Raw genomic sequence first — 16,940 nt, forward strand, 5'->3', positions numbered from 1 at the left:
GAAACCCAGCAGCTCATTTGTGATTGAATTACCCATTGTGACCCTCAGAGGCTCCAGGGATCCGAGATTTCCATGACAGGCAATTAGCAACGAGCAGCACCAACAGATACAAAGAGGAATTCCAGAAGATCTCGGAGAATGGAGAGAACCACTCGAGCAAGGAAAATAGTAAATGGGGATATGGGTTTGAGGTGAAGTGTGACACAGATTGATACTTTGAAAGAATACAAGAATTCATAAAACCATTTGGAGAATTAGGCATCTTTCATATGGTAGAGCTGTAATGCACAATGCTGCATGTAGTATCATAATCTGGCTAACCTTGACTAGTCTCGGTTTTCATTAAAAAGCAGGAAAATTGTGTGACTAAATTATATGCACCTGATTGATCTCTATCTTAAAAATTGATGTTTTAAAGAAAAAAAATTATATAATCACCTTTCTATGAAATGAGAAATAATGATGATTCTTAATAGATTGATATCGCTGGACAGTCTGTGGGTTGGCCAAGACACCACTTTAACTGTTTAAAACACAATTCCCTGACAGAGCATAACTCCAGCTTATCCATTTAGATTTGTACATCATCTATCATACATGAGAATAAAGTTCCAAGTAACATTTAGAATGAATAGGATTTTACAATGTTGATATTCTTTTGCCATTTGAAATCATCCTTTAAATACTGAGGTTTGGAAGTTTTGCTAACAACAATAAGGAATATTTACTTTACAAATGCATTTGAAAGAAAATTCCCAAGCAACAAAGCTGATAGAATTTTAATCATGCTATTAGAATTAAGGTTTTATTTTCTTCTTAACCCAAAACTATTCTAAAACATTAAAGAAGTGAATTCATCCGGGGCAAAATTTTCCAAAACAGAAATAACCTAATCTTTTACTAACATTAGTAACTACCAGCAAAAGTTCATGTTTAAAACGCTACATCTGTACTACTAGCATGCTTCCCCGTAGCACACCAACTAATCTGATGCCATACATGCTTTCAGTATTTTTCTGCAAATAGCCATCCTCACATTCATGAGAAAGAGGTCCTTCAAGCATCATCATTTCACAGTAATGAATAGTATCATCAGTGTTTTGCACTTCGTTTCAGTGATGGGGTTCTTTTTCCATTTACAAAAACTACTAAGGCCACCGGAGAGCTCAAATATTAATCTGGTTTTAATTATACTGTGACACTAGTTTAATTACTGTAACATCTTTCTACATTTTGTCCAGAATCTAGTTAAATAATTAAATAAAAGCCTGTATTAACAAGTACTGTAATAAATACTTCTCAGCTTTCTTTGTTTCTCATACTGTTCGGCATAAAAAGAAGTGTTAGAATAGTAGTGTATGAAATTACTCTGCTAATGTTACAGATATTTACTGCTACAGATCCCAGATTAAGCAAGAGCCATTTCCTCATTAATAAAAGACTTGCCTATTAGCCATAATTAAAGGTGAAGTATTTAAAGGAATTTTCAATAGCCATCTCACAGGATGGCTCTCACTGTAACTTATTATAGAACTTACAGAATTGTTAGGAAGACAAAGAATTTGGTTCATTGAAACTCCAAAAGACATTTTCCTCAAACCTATTCACTTTTTTCCTAATCCAGCCTGCTGGGTCTATGCTACCAATGTGCTGCAAAGTTTAGACCCTAATCCTGCAGCTCTTCACTAACCTGCAAGAATTAGAGAGATCCTCTACAACATTTATTGTCCATCCTCCAAAACAGCCCTTATATAACTTTGGGAATGTTAACACTTCAAAGGAAAGTGACACCAAGACATCTATGTGAAATTTCTCACATGGCAAACTAAGGTCCTTATGATTAAATTGATAAGGAAGCACCGTTAAGTGGTAATAGATGCTCCTTTAAAATCATACGAATTCAATTAAATTGAAAAAATATAGATTTTTTTCAAAGTGCTTTTCATGCATTTTTCATGTTTAATTTTTACTTTCTATTGATGCTTTACTAAAATCATTCTAGAAGAGCTTGCTTGTATTAGAAAACCTAGAAAATGGATACGTTAAATTCAATATGAAATTAACTCTCAAGTGGAGTAAATCGGTGGTTCAGAACAGCAGTGACAAAGCTGCTGTGAACAAGCTGAAATCTCACTCTGCGAATTTTACAAGTGTTCCAAAATTCCTTTTTTGTGTTTTTTTCCTAAAGATGTGGTTTTGCCAAAGGCTACAGTTGAAGCATTGTGCAGAAACAGCTCATCTGCATTAAATAATTGGGCACAGTCCTACTCTCTGCTTCAGTTATCATAACCACCCTATGTTGCCAGGTTGTTAAACAAGGAGGAAGGAATATCTGATCTGGAGGAGAGACTTGATTTTAAATACATACTCCGCAGACTATTCAAAAGTATCAAGTATTTACTGTAAGTTGTATTATTACGTTAACTCACAATTCCAGCTGTTGCTGTCAAAAAACAGACATCATTCCAGCTTAATGCAAAACTCAAGTGGCAAATGAGCATGCCAACTACTCGTGCCTCTTCCCACAAGGATAAATACAACAAAACCAAGATTTCCTTTCAATATCGGGGGGGTTACGACAATATTTTTTCTTCTTTCTTTAACTCTCATGGTTGCTGATGTAACAAACAGTGCATACCAAGCACAGAATGGCTGTCTCCATAGCAATTGGGGCAGGTTTTGCCGTTTCCCTAGTTACTCTTGACTGATAACCATCTGTTGTTCTCCTCTGCCATAGCCCCAAAGGGGAAAAGGGGAAGAAATGAGGAAGAAAAAAAAGGGTGTTAGAGAATAGGAAAGTTACTTACTATAGTGGTTTTTACATTTTTCAGAGGATTTGCACTTACTTAAACCTTTATTTACTGTTATTTTCAGTTGACAGGTATCAAACACCATACATAAAGAAAAGTTTATTCCTGAACGTTACTAATCATTCACTTAACTAACAGCAGGTCATACTGGGGAGTCATATTAGGAATGTTAATAGGAAGTCATATCACTAGGGATGTTACTATGAAACTGTGAAAAAGCTGAAACTAAGGCACTTATATAGAAAAAAAATGTGCAGATATTTAACCTAAATAATTGGTAGACATTTGCAATGTACACAGAGCATGGGATAGAGCAGCGCAGCATCCACTCAGCTGCTGCAGGTGGGACAGGATCACTAAGGCACTGCTACTTCCCATCTGAACTGCAACAACTGTTGGAAGTTACCTCTGTGGCGATCACTTCCCTCAAACCTTGAGGCCCTTCCTCCCCTCCAGCAAGCTTTTGTGGTGCTACAGGGGAGACACAGCGGGACCGCAGGGGCAGGCTCTCCATGCCTGCATCCTTCTTTGAGGACAGCAGCACTGCTGCACTTGCACCATGGGCAGCCTCTACGGTCCTGCTGCCCAAGGTCTGCACCAAGATATGCACCATAACAGGGTCACACAGACACACGGACCATCCCGGTATTAGTTACATGGAACTAATAGCACGTAAGTCATGCTCACTTTGAAGGAAAACCAAATAAGCCTCCACAGGCAAGCTGCTATGGCAGATCAATACCGTGCAGGCAACTGGGGTTTGGGCTTTTTCCTTGAAAATGAGGCTGTGCCTATGTTCTGGGTAGTAACAAATTCATTACAGAACCAAAATGTACAAAAGAGAAAGAATGCTTCATGCTGGAATATCGACATTTATATCAGATATCAAAGACAAAGGAAATGTACTTGGAGCTCTCCTACTACTGAGGAACTCCCCCCACTGTATTTCTGCAACATGGCTTCAGTAGGCCAGAGGACTGCAAAACACTGCAGAGCAGTACAAGGGGTAACGGTTGGACCTGATGATCTTAAAGGTCTTTTCCAACCTAATTGATTCTGTGATTTTCTATGATCCTAAGGAGGCACTGCTCTGCTGGGTCTTATCGGCAATGGGACAGGAGATGTGCTGGACACAGATGGCACTGTTGCTGCCCTGAAGACACCACCAAAGGGCTTCCCAGCTCCTGCTAGCGGGAGCTCCAGCAGCACAGGGCTGCCTAGGGCTTACCAGGACCACGGCTAAAGATGCTTCTGGTACTGCCAGGATAATAGGTGGGATGCAGCGAAGCAGTGTGGTTATTTAACACTAAGCAAGGGTGCTGCTTAGCAAAAATCACAATTCTGTTGTTTCATTATCTATACATTTTAATTTTTTTTTACTAATAATGTATGAAATTCAGCTTTAAGAGGAAAAACCAGAGCTCCCGTGCCTTTAAGAGGCTTTGTTTTTTTCAGCAAACATGAAGTGAAGATTACATGCTGAGATGGAGGCCGCGGCAGAGAGCAAGTGCAACCAACCTCGCGGTTAAGTGAAGGTAAACGGGCCCAGGGCCAGCCACCACAAGTACCTATTTTACACAGTTAGGAAGATGACAGAGCAAAAAGGAATCTTGACATTCGATTTCCAGCCATTTGTCCCCTTCAAAATCACATATTACATTAGATTAATTCCATCACCCGCAGTCATACCACAAATTGAGGTATGTTTTCAGGCTCTTAAGACAAAAATTAGGAGGAAATTATACCAAAACAGTAAATGTTGTGAGTAAAGACACAGCAGAGTGTCAAACTTGTTACATGGCTGGTAAATTTGGGCAAACCAGTAAAGATTCTTTTGGTTTGGTGACTTTTTTTTTTAATTAGAAAATTAATACTTAGTAGATGAATACCCAAATAATTATTTTACACTTACACACTGTGGTATCTTTGTATAACACACCAATAAATGTTTCAGGCAGATGTTGGTTTATCAGACTGTTTTGAAAAAACAAAATTGGACAGTTACAGCTGTAAAGGGAAAAACAGGTTTAAACATCTCAGTGCCCCTGATACGGGCTTCCAGTGCTGATCCTGCTTAGCACAGGCTCCGTGGCTTCTCTACAGGGTTCCAAAAAGCAGACCATTACATCTTTAATACAGCTCAGAATTTAGGATGAATATGTGGCACTCCAGATGATGAAAGGTGTGGTGGGAGATGCTTCCAGGGTTTTTTGGTTGGTTTTGCCCCTTTTCTACTCATCGAGCAACAGCAACTTGCCTTTGAGACATGAAATTTAAATTATTCTAGTAATTTCCACTGTAAAACTGGCCATTGACAAATAAGCAATGAAAAATGAGTGTTTTCAATTATTGTAAGATAAGAAGCCATTTGACTTCACTACAGCTTTGTCTTATTCACTGCTGCCTATCAAAGGCAGGGATTTTGGTTTTAACATGCAAATGCTGAGGTCCACATGCAGCTCCAGATTCCAGCTCCTCATTCTGATTGCACATACCTCTGTTTTGCAGGTATGTGACTTCTCAGGCCTACTGAAAATGAGCAGCAGACCCAAGTACACCATGTAACTATGCTCCTAAGGCTGTAGCCCTCTTACTGATACAAACCAAGGTCAGCAAAGGATACTATAAAGACATCTGAAATTTGTTTTCCCGTGGTTGCTTCAGTGCACATGCAATGTTCTGATCCTCAGTTTTTAAGAGTGTTTGTATTTGTCACTTCTTAGCATCATATCTCATTTTGCAAGTCAGATCTGTGGTTGACTTTAATCAATACTAGATAAGCATATGGGCAGGTTTAGATGAGTTGGAGCTAAGGGTGAGAGACATTAGAATTCAACCTGAAGCTTCTGAGCTTTTAAGGCATTTACCTCAAACTTCATTCTCACTACTCAAGGCAATGAATTCAAATTCAGCATCCAAATTCCCACTAGAATTCCTTCTTATGGTGTGACTCTGTACTTCATTGACTCAAATTTGCTTGTTCTCCTATGTGATTTCAAACAAATAAGTTAACATAAGGTGTGCTTTGGATTTTTGCATTACCAGCTTATGCTACAACTTTAATGAACGGGTGGGTTCTCGCTGTGCACTTTGATGTATTTATTTACATTTGTACTATGCTCATAAAAATAGTACTCTGTCCTTCTCTGGGCAATCTGTGCTTACATATGTAACTTATGGAGATACATAAGTGCATTTGCTTACTCATATACGTGTAAGCAAATAACATTCTTGTTACTCTGAGAAGACTGGTAAAGGGTTCAAATAAGTGCTAAAATCTGTTGGTTTATTACTGTCACAAAGTGGGGTATCCTCATGAAACAGACTGGAAAAAAGAATCCAGTGCTCCCGAATGAGGGAAGATCCCTCACTGACAAAGCACTGACTGTCTAAGCGTGACTTCAGGCCTGAAGGGGTGTTGGGTCACCACCCCACCGGGGACTAGGAGACTATTGATGTGAAAGCACCTTTGTCACAGCCACCCCAAAACGTCAGGAGATCATTTCACGCTGGCAGGAGGTAAGCTGTGAGCAACTGCAGAATGGAGACCATTGCCTGGAGGCTGCTCTGGGCCATCCACTGTACGCACTTAGCTTTAACTTCTGCACTTCCACCAAACAGCCTTCTCCAAACTTGCAACCTTTCATTTCAGTGCTGTAAGTATTGCTTTGTCCTGTCTGCTACATGGTGAGGAAACCTCGTTTCTGTGTGTATTCAGAGCCTTGTCCAAGATTCCTGAGCAGGCCTATCTAAGGGTGACTTCTCATTATCAGCATTGCTGAAGTCCACTCATAGACATGAAATGGTTTTCTGGCAGTTATACATGGATTTGAAGACCTATTCTTCTTCCTCCAGAAGTTGTCCATACTCAATCATCCTATGACATCTTTCATGAAGATGTCATCACACAGACTATGTGACTTGCGTTCTCCTTTGCCATCCACTCTTTTGCCCAAGTCTCCACCACGTCTGGAACACTTGCAAAACACACCTACACTGTCAATGAAGCGCCTGCACATAACAAATGAAAGCCCAAAACACTTAACAGGTCATCTTCAGAACAAGGAGGGTTAGGAAAGAATAACCAAGAGAGAACTGCAGGAAAGGAAAGCAAAGGACCTGATACACCAAATGGGAACCAAAATTAATGTTGCTTTTCATTCTCTGGGGACCAATTTTTAAATACTTTGAGAAGTGCTATGGTAATACACAGCAAATCAGATTACAGATGGTGACAAAAAAGCCATTTTGTTTGATTGTTTTCAAGCCAGCCAAATTCATGTCATGTGTGAAATATTTATCACCCGGGGTAAGGACAGCAATCCATCCTGCAGATTTATGTTTACAAGCACTCCGCACAAATGCTCCTATTTGAACACCCCTATGAACCATAAGCATCCAATATGTTTGGACCAGTGCATTCAGTTTTTGTTAGCAGATCATTAACTTGGTGAACAATGTTTTAGTGAAGCAGTGTGGCACTGCCATGCATCCTGCAGGAACAGGGCACAGAGCATATGTGACAACTCTTCTGCATATTCACCGGGGGGGATGTGTTCCCACCTACACGAAAGCATAGGTCTATTTCTTTTAATTCATAAAAGAAAATGTCATCCATCTATTTTAGGCATTTACGTGACTGCTGTAGTACTGCAGTCCCTTACCCTTAATGTATATACTCCTCCTCCCGTGGGTGCTCGTCTGTCAGCAGAATAGTGAGGTTTTACAGCACTGCAGGAACTGAACCCAGCACTTCCAGTTCCACTAACCTGCATCATTTCTAAATTCAAATAAGCTTCCCTGGCCTCAGGACATGCAAAGTACCAACACAGAACATAGAACAGGGAGAGTTTATATCCAAAGCGCTGAACACTACTCACTGCGATAGGCAGCCACTGATAATGTTACTACTGTCATGTTTATAAAGATACAGGTGAAGCATGTGTAGCAGCACTCATGCTTTACTGAACTGCAGTACTTTAAAGTAAAAATGTCATCAAACCCCCTATTACTGGTTTCTGAGACTCTCACATAAGTTTATATCTTGGGTAGAAGTTAAAAGCAGCCTAACAGGTGCTGAAGTCTGTCTTGCTGTTTTCCTTCTGGACTGCTATTCACTTGGAGAGATTAACTGCTGGACAAGGAATAACTTGACCCTGGATATGGAACTTCACAGTTTAGAAAGCTTCACACCAAGGGACAACCATAACCTCCATGACAACACACATTGCAGAAAACAGGACAATAGATCACCCTCAAAGGGCTTCATTCCACCTTGCAGGAGATTTGAGTAAGGTAACTAAAAAGCCTGTATTTATCTGTAAATGCAGGACTTCCAGTGAACAGAAATGTGAAATATTCCATTTAAAACTGGTAAAACAGCATCACAAAATAACTCCATCCCAATTTAAAAAGAAAAAAATATAGGTGGAAGATGGCTTACCATTAGAAATATTGTTGGTATTAATAACTAATTTTACACCTTTCATCTAACATCAACAGGAAATATTGCACAGGCAGTGTATATACATGATTTCCTAGAATTTATAACTTCAAGATTTTTCTCCACAAACTGCTAAGTTTTTGTTTTAAGAAGAATTTCGTTCTCAAATTAACAGGTGATTTCTTAAATATCAATGATTACACATCTGAACTGTTCCTTCACGTTTACTTAGCAGCCACTGAATAATGATTCTACAAGTATGACAAAATCGAAACTATTAAAAAAGAATCTTACAAGTTAACCCATATGATCTGAAATTTCCTTGCTAGGTGGTATTTTTTATTAGTATTTTTTCTTGACATTCCATAAATGTGTTCCTGGCAGAGGCAGCTGCTTCCTCTGCCAGGATTGTTTTAACAAAAAGGCAGTCATGTGCAAGAGAACTTTTACTCCCCAGCAGGATTAGGCAGCAAGTTGGGATCAAAAGAGCATAGCAGTTACCTTGCCTGACCCTTTAACCAAAATATCAACCATCTAATTCATACTGAACTGTGACAGCACTGAAATTGAACGGCCACAGAAAAGCCTTGCCCCAAAGTTTTCTTTCTTGCAATCAAAGCAACAAATCTTTTGTAAGTAGGTAAAGAGGATACCTGCACAACTGGCTTCCCAGACATTCCTCTCATCCTTCTCAGTCATCCTCCTGAGAGTGCTGCTTGCCTAACTTATTGGCAAGAGATTGCTGCTATCCCCCAGCCTGCACATTAACCCTTAATGATGCTTTCCAGCTGCTCCACAAGCAGTGAGAGCTCCACATCTTTGAAAAGCAAAGTGAACTGAAGGCTGAAAGCTAAAAACCAATCCACCACCACCAACCCCCCCATCAAACCAGTCCCCATAACTGCAAGCCCCCTTCTCCAGTGAATCATTCCAGGCAAGCCTCTTGACCTCCTTGCAGCAGTTATCTTCCTTCTAAGACTGGGTTTAAAAGCAGGACCTAATCAATACCTGATGCTGTATATGACCTGAGCTTAAGTGTATAAATTGAATACAAAATAAAGCAGGTTCAAAGGTGAAACTCATGGACAGGGCTACTGAGAGGTCACAAAAGAAAGTAGAAGGAAGAAGAAGGAAAAAAGAAAACAATCTCATTTCTAAAGCTGATTTCCACACCAGAAAGATGCATTTCCCACCACACATCATAACAAGCAATTTTTAATGTGGATGAAAAAGAATAATGCACTGAAAGGTAGTGACTTGGGTGCAGTGATTTGCATGTTGTGTCCCTGGATATGCAGCAAGAACTGCTTATAGGACCTTAATGAAAACCATTAGCCTGAAGAAACCCTGTGCACCACAACATTTTTATATAGCTCTTTAGCTCATCTGTTTAAATGAGTGAAATTCTCAGGTTTAGTGGTTGTTGGAGAAGCACCATTCTAGCATTGACTGCCTTTTAAGCAACTTCTGATTGTCAGGATCTTGAGGCAGAATTATATAGGGAAATACATTGATCCTTCTAGAAAGGCTCATGTTCCTTCAAAAGAGCAAGTAAATCTTCACTTGCCATAGTAAAATAAGAGAAATAAAGAAGGATTTTAAGTGTGAAGATGGCACATTGGACAAGCTGTGTATGCATATTCTCACAGTGTTACTGCACTACTGTTCAATGATTTGGAAAAACAACTCCAAAAAGAGCATTAAAAAAACCCACAACAGACTGGAGCAGAGGTTATTTCCACATGAAGACAGAATTCTCTCATTTGTTTCTTTGACATTTATGGGACCACCAAAGGGTAAAGAAAAGCAAAATTAGATCTCACAGGGTTTTCATAGGAAAAAAGTGGAGGAAAATTATATCCTGTAGCAGAAATCAGTTGTACAAATGAGACCATCATCTAAGAGCCCTTTCCAATGCTGCTCTCTTGCATTTGCCTTGTGTCATCTGGTCTTAAACAAGAGGGGTTTTATTCTTGCCTACCTCAAAGCTACTTTACTGAAGCCATTCTCAGATTTACACCTAGACAAACAACTTTGCGCTGATTCTACTCATCTCCTAACAGATATTTGCATGTCTGAGGACTCCCTCTGTGCTCCACTTAGAGTTAGATCCGTACTTCACATTGGAAGAAAACATTGCAGATCCAAGCACAAACATGATTTTTTAAAATAAAATGATCTTCTTAATATCCATGTAGGATTTACATGAGCTAAGCTGCTTGTGAGGACATTTTCAAATGAAGCAGCAATTTAGCTGTTTAAAAAGACTGCATAATATCCCTTGCTGTATAAATACAGTGAACATATGTTCATATAAAACCAATTTATGATGAAAAGACTGTAAAATACAACCATACCATTACAGTTTAATTCTTTTTTTTCCCTCCGAAAATGTCTGCCTTTCAAGGCGTAACAATTTTGGACTGAACTGTAATACAGGTGGCTTCATTTTGCTACAGCCCCTTTATCTCCTGGAGCCACCCAACTGCAAGATAGTGAAGCCCTGTAACAGACAGCATCACTGAATGAGACCCATAATCACTTCTTTCCATTCTGTAAATGTGGTAAGAAACTGCACAGGCTTTGTAGTCGTAGTCCTTGTTCTGCTCTGGCACAGAAAGCTGCAGATGAGATGAGGACTGACAGTGGCCATGCAGCAGCCTTGCTGAGGTGGCGTCAGGAAGGGGGACATTCATCTTATTCTGTGGTCAAGGAAGAGCAATGCAGGAAATCTATTCCCCCAGTCAATTACTGAAATGAATTTCTGAGCCTAAGTAATTGGAGAAAACAAGAATCCATTTACTTACTTGGTTTGCACTAGTGTTTTCATCACTTTTGTTAACGGGGTTAGATTAAAAATAGTAATTGTGTTACCCAGAAAAAGTGATGCAGTATTAAGCAAGAACCGAGGAGGTTTTATTCACTTTAAAAGGTAAAACAAATCCAGGAACACTCTTGCCCATTTACAAAACGCAATATCAAAACTGCATCCCAGTGAGATGGCAAAACAACTGGAGACTCCAGAGACCCACAGGATCTCAGCCTGGAAAGCCAAAAGCACTCCCTGCAGACTCCTCTCCATTCGGCACAGAACTAGTCCTGCTGGACACATCCCACAGCAAAGTGTGGCACTGCCACTGAATGAGCAGGCACCGCTCTTGTGCCAAAAGACCCTTTTTCTCCCTGGCTAAGACATATGCTGCACTGACTGCAGAGCCAAGCTGAAACATGGGGAGAGGGGGAAGAACAACAGAACAGACAGCTCAAGCTATGGTTTTAACTTTGTCCAGCTGGAAAGGTCAAGAGGAGAAGGCAAACTTTATTCTGCTGGTGGATGGTATTTACAACCTCCATTTATTCATGGAGTCTGCACTAGAATGATATTGCTATGCTGTTTTGGCTAGAGACTGCCTAGGCTGACCTCTCCATGCCCAGCACAGCACCGGAATAATTCCATACAAAAGGTTTGCATTAAATGTAATGAAGCAAATGACAAAATCAATAAACCTGGAACGGTGCGGCTATCATAAAAATGACGTAAATTCAGAGTTCACAGTGGTTATGAAGCTATGGAGAATTATAATTAAAACCAGCACTATCTTTTTTTTTAGAATGAAAGTTCCTTTTGACAATCACAGATGAATGCTACAGGAAATCCTCAACAAATGTATTCAAAATTAAGCTATGGCACAAAGACAGCATAAATTATACAATGATAAACTGTAAGCATAGGTTAGCCTAAAAAAGTACATAATGAAGAAAATTTGATTTTCATACTTTTTCAGCTGCTGTCATATCCCATTTTAATCAAGTTTCATATCAAAAGGACTGTAAGAATACCACAGGGCCTGTTTTTAAATCGTGGTATTTTCTGGAGTTTGTTTCTGTCAAGGAGACTTTTGTAAGACTATTAAACCAGAAAAGGGCCAAATCTGCTATTCATTACTCTCCATCCAACAGCAGCACTGCACCACGGGTGCTGCATCAGAATTTATCTGGCCTTTATTAGGATAAAAGAATAATGAGCCCACAAAGCACCGAGTGAGAGCTCAGCAGAATAAGCGAGCAGATAAGTAATCTCTGGGAATATCAGTTGTCACCATGACTTGTTGTAGCAGGTTTCAAACCGCAGATAAGAGATCCCATTCAGACTTGGGGGTGAGGCTCTTCTTTGTCAAGCTCTGCACACGGAGCTTATGGCCTCGTGTTAAAATTTACACCAGTGTCACACGTAGACAAGTGAACTACACACAACTCCCCAGATGCCCCAAAATGAGTTTTCAAATATTTTTCACCTCATCAAAGAGAAAATTCACTACAACTTTTAAAAGTGACCCTCAAGCCTGGGGTTCTCACACCCAAATGCTGAACTCCAGTGCAAATGGTTCACATGGCTCTGTCAGACGGGCTGATCTTCCTGATGGGAGGCAGCACATCATGTCACACTTCAAACCCCCACTGATGACCAAGCTGCATTACTAGCAGCTACAGAAGCAGCCCTTTTAGGCAGGATCAGGCAATACATTATGCAAAATACAAAGCATAGGGCAGATCAGAACAGAATTTGAAGGAGATGGAAAGGACAACTTAGGCCTGCGTGGTCCACTTCATCTTTCTTGTCATCAGCATTAGGATTTTACTAGATGAACACAGGAAGTGCAGACTTTAAATGATCCTCGAATACATTTCCAGAAAAGGAAAAAACTGCTATTTATGCTTGCCAAGTAGTATTTTAAAATCAATGGTTTGCCCCCAAATTGATATTGAAAACAATATATATTATGGTGGACATACTGAATACGGAAATGTGGTAAATCAAAATTATGCATGAGCTTACTATGGAGGTCATCAGCTTTTTTCAGAAAAATGAAAACTTTAAAAATATTCAATTCCACCATACTAAATGCCACCAAACATACATCCTCCCATACTAGATACTTCTACCCTTATGTAGCTGTATTTCATAGGTAGAACACACCAGGGAGGTATTTCAGCGTTTATTTATTGACATTTTACTCAGGGGAAAGCAACCTTTACAGTGAGGAAATCTGTTTCTCAGGAGTGATGGTTCAGCTTTTAATGAGTTGTCAGTGACAGATCCCTTGTGGCTAGCTGAGCCCACAGCCATGGGCATCCATGAAACAAATCCTTCCTGCAATGCAAGTGGACAGGAGAACAGAGCACACATTCCCTCTACTTAATGCAGCTGCTTTCATTTAAAATGAAAAATAAAATAAATCAGCAGTGTATTTTCAATCTGTGAAATCCATCTCAAGTGAAGTACTAGGGGTGGCGTAGCACATCCAACAGATTTAAGATCATTCTGTGCTGGTTAGTCCACCTGGTGTTTTATTTATGTGCAAGGGACATGGGAAAGGGGATTACCTAAAACAAAACCTGTTTTAAAAATGCAAGTATAGTCTGATCACACTCCCAAATATGACATATGTTTAAAGGCCTCATGAAACGGCTCTGGAGTTTTCCAGTATTTATCATGTGTGCTGCAGAATTTACAGGTTATCAGTCTGCACATGTTTCTGCCATTGCTCCCTGATGCATTTGGGACCATCCCAGGTTGTTCAGGAATAAAGCCAGGAATTATCATTCCTTTTAGCAACTCTTATAAAATACAAGAATATCGTGCAGGTTGGGACCAAACCATGCAGCTCACCACGTGAAGAGCTGACATAACACTACTGCTGAGCACTTGCAAGAATGAGCTATCAAGACTGAAATGAGCTCACTAGCTGGCAAGGTTAGTGCTGAGCCAGCATGTTTTACATCAGTGGACAATGCAAAAACCCCACAAAACTATCTTCCCAAGAAGGTCATTTTGAATAATGACTATTCTTATGATGTTACAAAAGATACATGCAAAAGTTTCAGGATTGTAATGTCACTGAAAACCACAATATTTCCTGACAGTCATGACAAACTGGTGAAGAGCACAGCTATTCTCACAGGGCACTGCCTGTGTGTACCATGTTCCAGAGAAACGCAGAATTAACTCCTTATTCAAGACACTTTACTCGTCCTCAGCCATCCTGCATGAGGCTGTTGTGTGAGGGAAGGGATGTAGGGACAGCATTCCACACTGCAGGACATGCACCCTTGTGCACAAGACACTGCTACAGACAGACAGGCAGCACAGATGGATGCATTGCCACTGCTGCACAAGTACAGACAAGAAGGCTGGGCCTAGTCACTGTAGGCAGAGAAGAGACTGCTGAAAAGGATGTGGTAGCAGCCATGATGTCCCTGGCATGGCTACACAGCATTTAGGTTTCCTTGCTTTTTTCTCTGCTTTTTTCTCTCACTATAAGATAGACAAAAGCAGATATTTCTAAAGATCAGGACAGGTAAATTATAAAGGTTAGTGATTCAGAACTGGAAGACAGAAAAGTGAAGGATAATATATGCCAACCTGTCCTCAGGTAGGATAGCCAGCAGCAGTTCCCAAGCCAAGCTGTGATCCACAGCCAGTCAGTCCCTGCAAAGGTGGGCCATGACTCTTAGGAGGCAAATGAAGTGCCCAGCTTCTGTGTCACCTGCCGCTGGCCCTGTGGCTGAGGCCAGCTGAAGGTGTGAAGAAATACACATTGCTGTTTCACAAACCGCCCACTCCCGGCACCCAGCCGCTGCTCGGTTAGTTACGCACATCTCACCCAGCATTCTGCACTGTGCAGGGAACATGCATGTGCATTTCAATCAATCATATCTTCTTAATGAGTTAATTGTGAAGTCTGTGCTTTCCGCATTTATTCGAAAGGGGAGAACAGATGGCAACAGCTCAACCCAATATATTCATAAAATTAACTTACGCTGCAGGTGATGTTTCTCCAGGAAGGCAGCAAGTTGGTAACGTGTTATTTTAATGTCATAATAATACTGCATTACAATGGAATTTCTAGGAAATCAAATGTGATGGCCACAGAGATCTCTCTTGAATTCATTACGGTCACTACCACAATGAATACCAATTATAGGACACAGAAAGGAAAACACTGTTGGAATACATTGAGAGCAGTGTGAATTTACAAATAAGGAGAAGGAAAATGATTTGCAAATCCTTAAGGCTGAAATAACACAATCTTTTCACACCCTAAAGAATGCAAAAGACTTGTCTAACAAGGATTTCCAAATAGCTGTTTCACTACCTCTGACCTGTTTGCCAGCCCTGAAAACACTCACAAATACCAGCTGAGATCAAAGCAACCTGAAATCTGTTCTGTAATAGAAATATATCCTTTCTTTAAATGTTCATGCATTTGTAGTTAAAACATACTGTGCCTTTCATGCACATCATCAAATACAGACACATGTTGTTCAGCCTATTGAAAGGCACATAAGCAAATACACAAGCCAGGATGTGATAATCAATTCTCCTCCGCTTTTATTTGAGGCCAACCACTGATTTCAGTAGACTTATGCCAGATTTTACACCAAACAAGTGGAAAATCTGGCCAACTGTTTATCTTCCTCCTTTTGTTTTATTTTACCACTGACTGCAACACTAACACTGAATACTGTGCACAATAGTCAAGAAACTAAGGCCAGGAATTTCAGAGGGCTCAGGATAAGAGTTTCCCTGGAGAACCCAGCATCAAGGAGTTAAGTTTTCTAGGCAACATTTCATTAAGATACACTGCATATTTCTGTATGGCAAATAATTCACCATCACTTGCTTTCTGCCAGGGAAATGGCTACACACAAATCAATCATTATTTCCTTGGGTTTGTTCAGTATTTTAACTTGGCAGGTCTGTTTAATTATTTCTATTCTATGGCTGAATGGCAAAAATTACAAATATGCTCTGCGGTGCTGGTGATGATGGATAAAGCATGGACAATTTGGTATTTTATGTAGGTGAATGTAAAAGACTTCTCAATGTAAAGAGCAAGTTCAGCTTTTTCCACAACCTGAATGTGCAATCTAGATGTTTAATTTTTGGAAAAGTCACCTGGATTGATGCTAATAGTAGCTGCATGCAGAAAAAGTAAAGAGTATCTTCTAAGAAAAGCCATTTCACAAATAAGAAACTCAAACTAATAGTCACAAAACCATTTTACAGTACTTGCAGAGCTCTGATTTTTTTTACATTGCATTGGTAATGCAGCCACTAGGAAAATAAATGTGTACTGACTTCCAGAAGTGTTAAATGTTACATATGTGCTGCTGCATTTTTTAAAACCATCTAAATGCTTACTTTCTTCCTCCAAAGAAATCTTTAGGGCTATAAAGAAGGATATTACCCACAATTTCCTAAGTGGCCCCAGGACGCCAGAAAAACAGCTTGCAGGTCTAGTAATATGAGCTATTATCTTATGTGCCACTGAGAAATATTTAGACAGAAATGCAATGAGCCTGTATTATCATGACAGATGAACCTGTTAGCTCATGTTTTTTTTCTGAATCTCAGTGCTACAGAATTCTCTCTTTTAGTCAAAGCCTCCAAAAGGAAAAAGGCAGAAGCTGAATATGCATAGAAGTGAGTTCCAGTGAATCAAGAGCAAGGAATGGCAGCAACTTCCCACAGAAAAAAGCAGTAACTGTGATTTCACATGGCTCTAGCTCAGTGTGGGGCTCAAACAGGGTGTGCACACTGTTTGGTCATCTGCCCCTCTGCTCTCCTCTGCACTGCACGCGTATTCATGGTTTCCTTTCAGTGAATTATTCAGTTTCCTTGG

General features: G+C 40.0%; 1 protein-coding gene across 4 annotated transcripts in view; it reads right to left on the bottom strand.

The window, feature by feature from the left end:
• Positions 1-16,940, bottom strand: part of SLIT3 (slit guidance ligand 3) — a 518,888-nt gene that overhangs the window by 234,765 nt on the left and 267,183 nt on the right. The window lies entirely within an intron of this gene.

Source organism: Pezoporus flaviventris, unplaced genomic scaffold, assembly GCF_033815535.1.
Source record: "Pezoporus flaviventris isolate CSIRO_AGI_PZ_B2104156 unplaced genomic scaffold, CSIRO_AGI_Pfla_v1 ptg000023l, whole genome shotgun sequence".
NCBI lineage: Eukaryota > Metazoa > Chordata > Aves > Psittaciformes > Psittacidae > Pezoporus > Pezoporus flaviventris.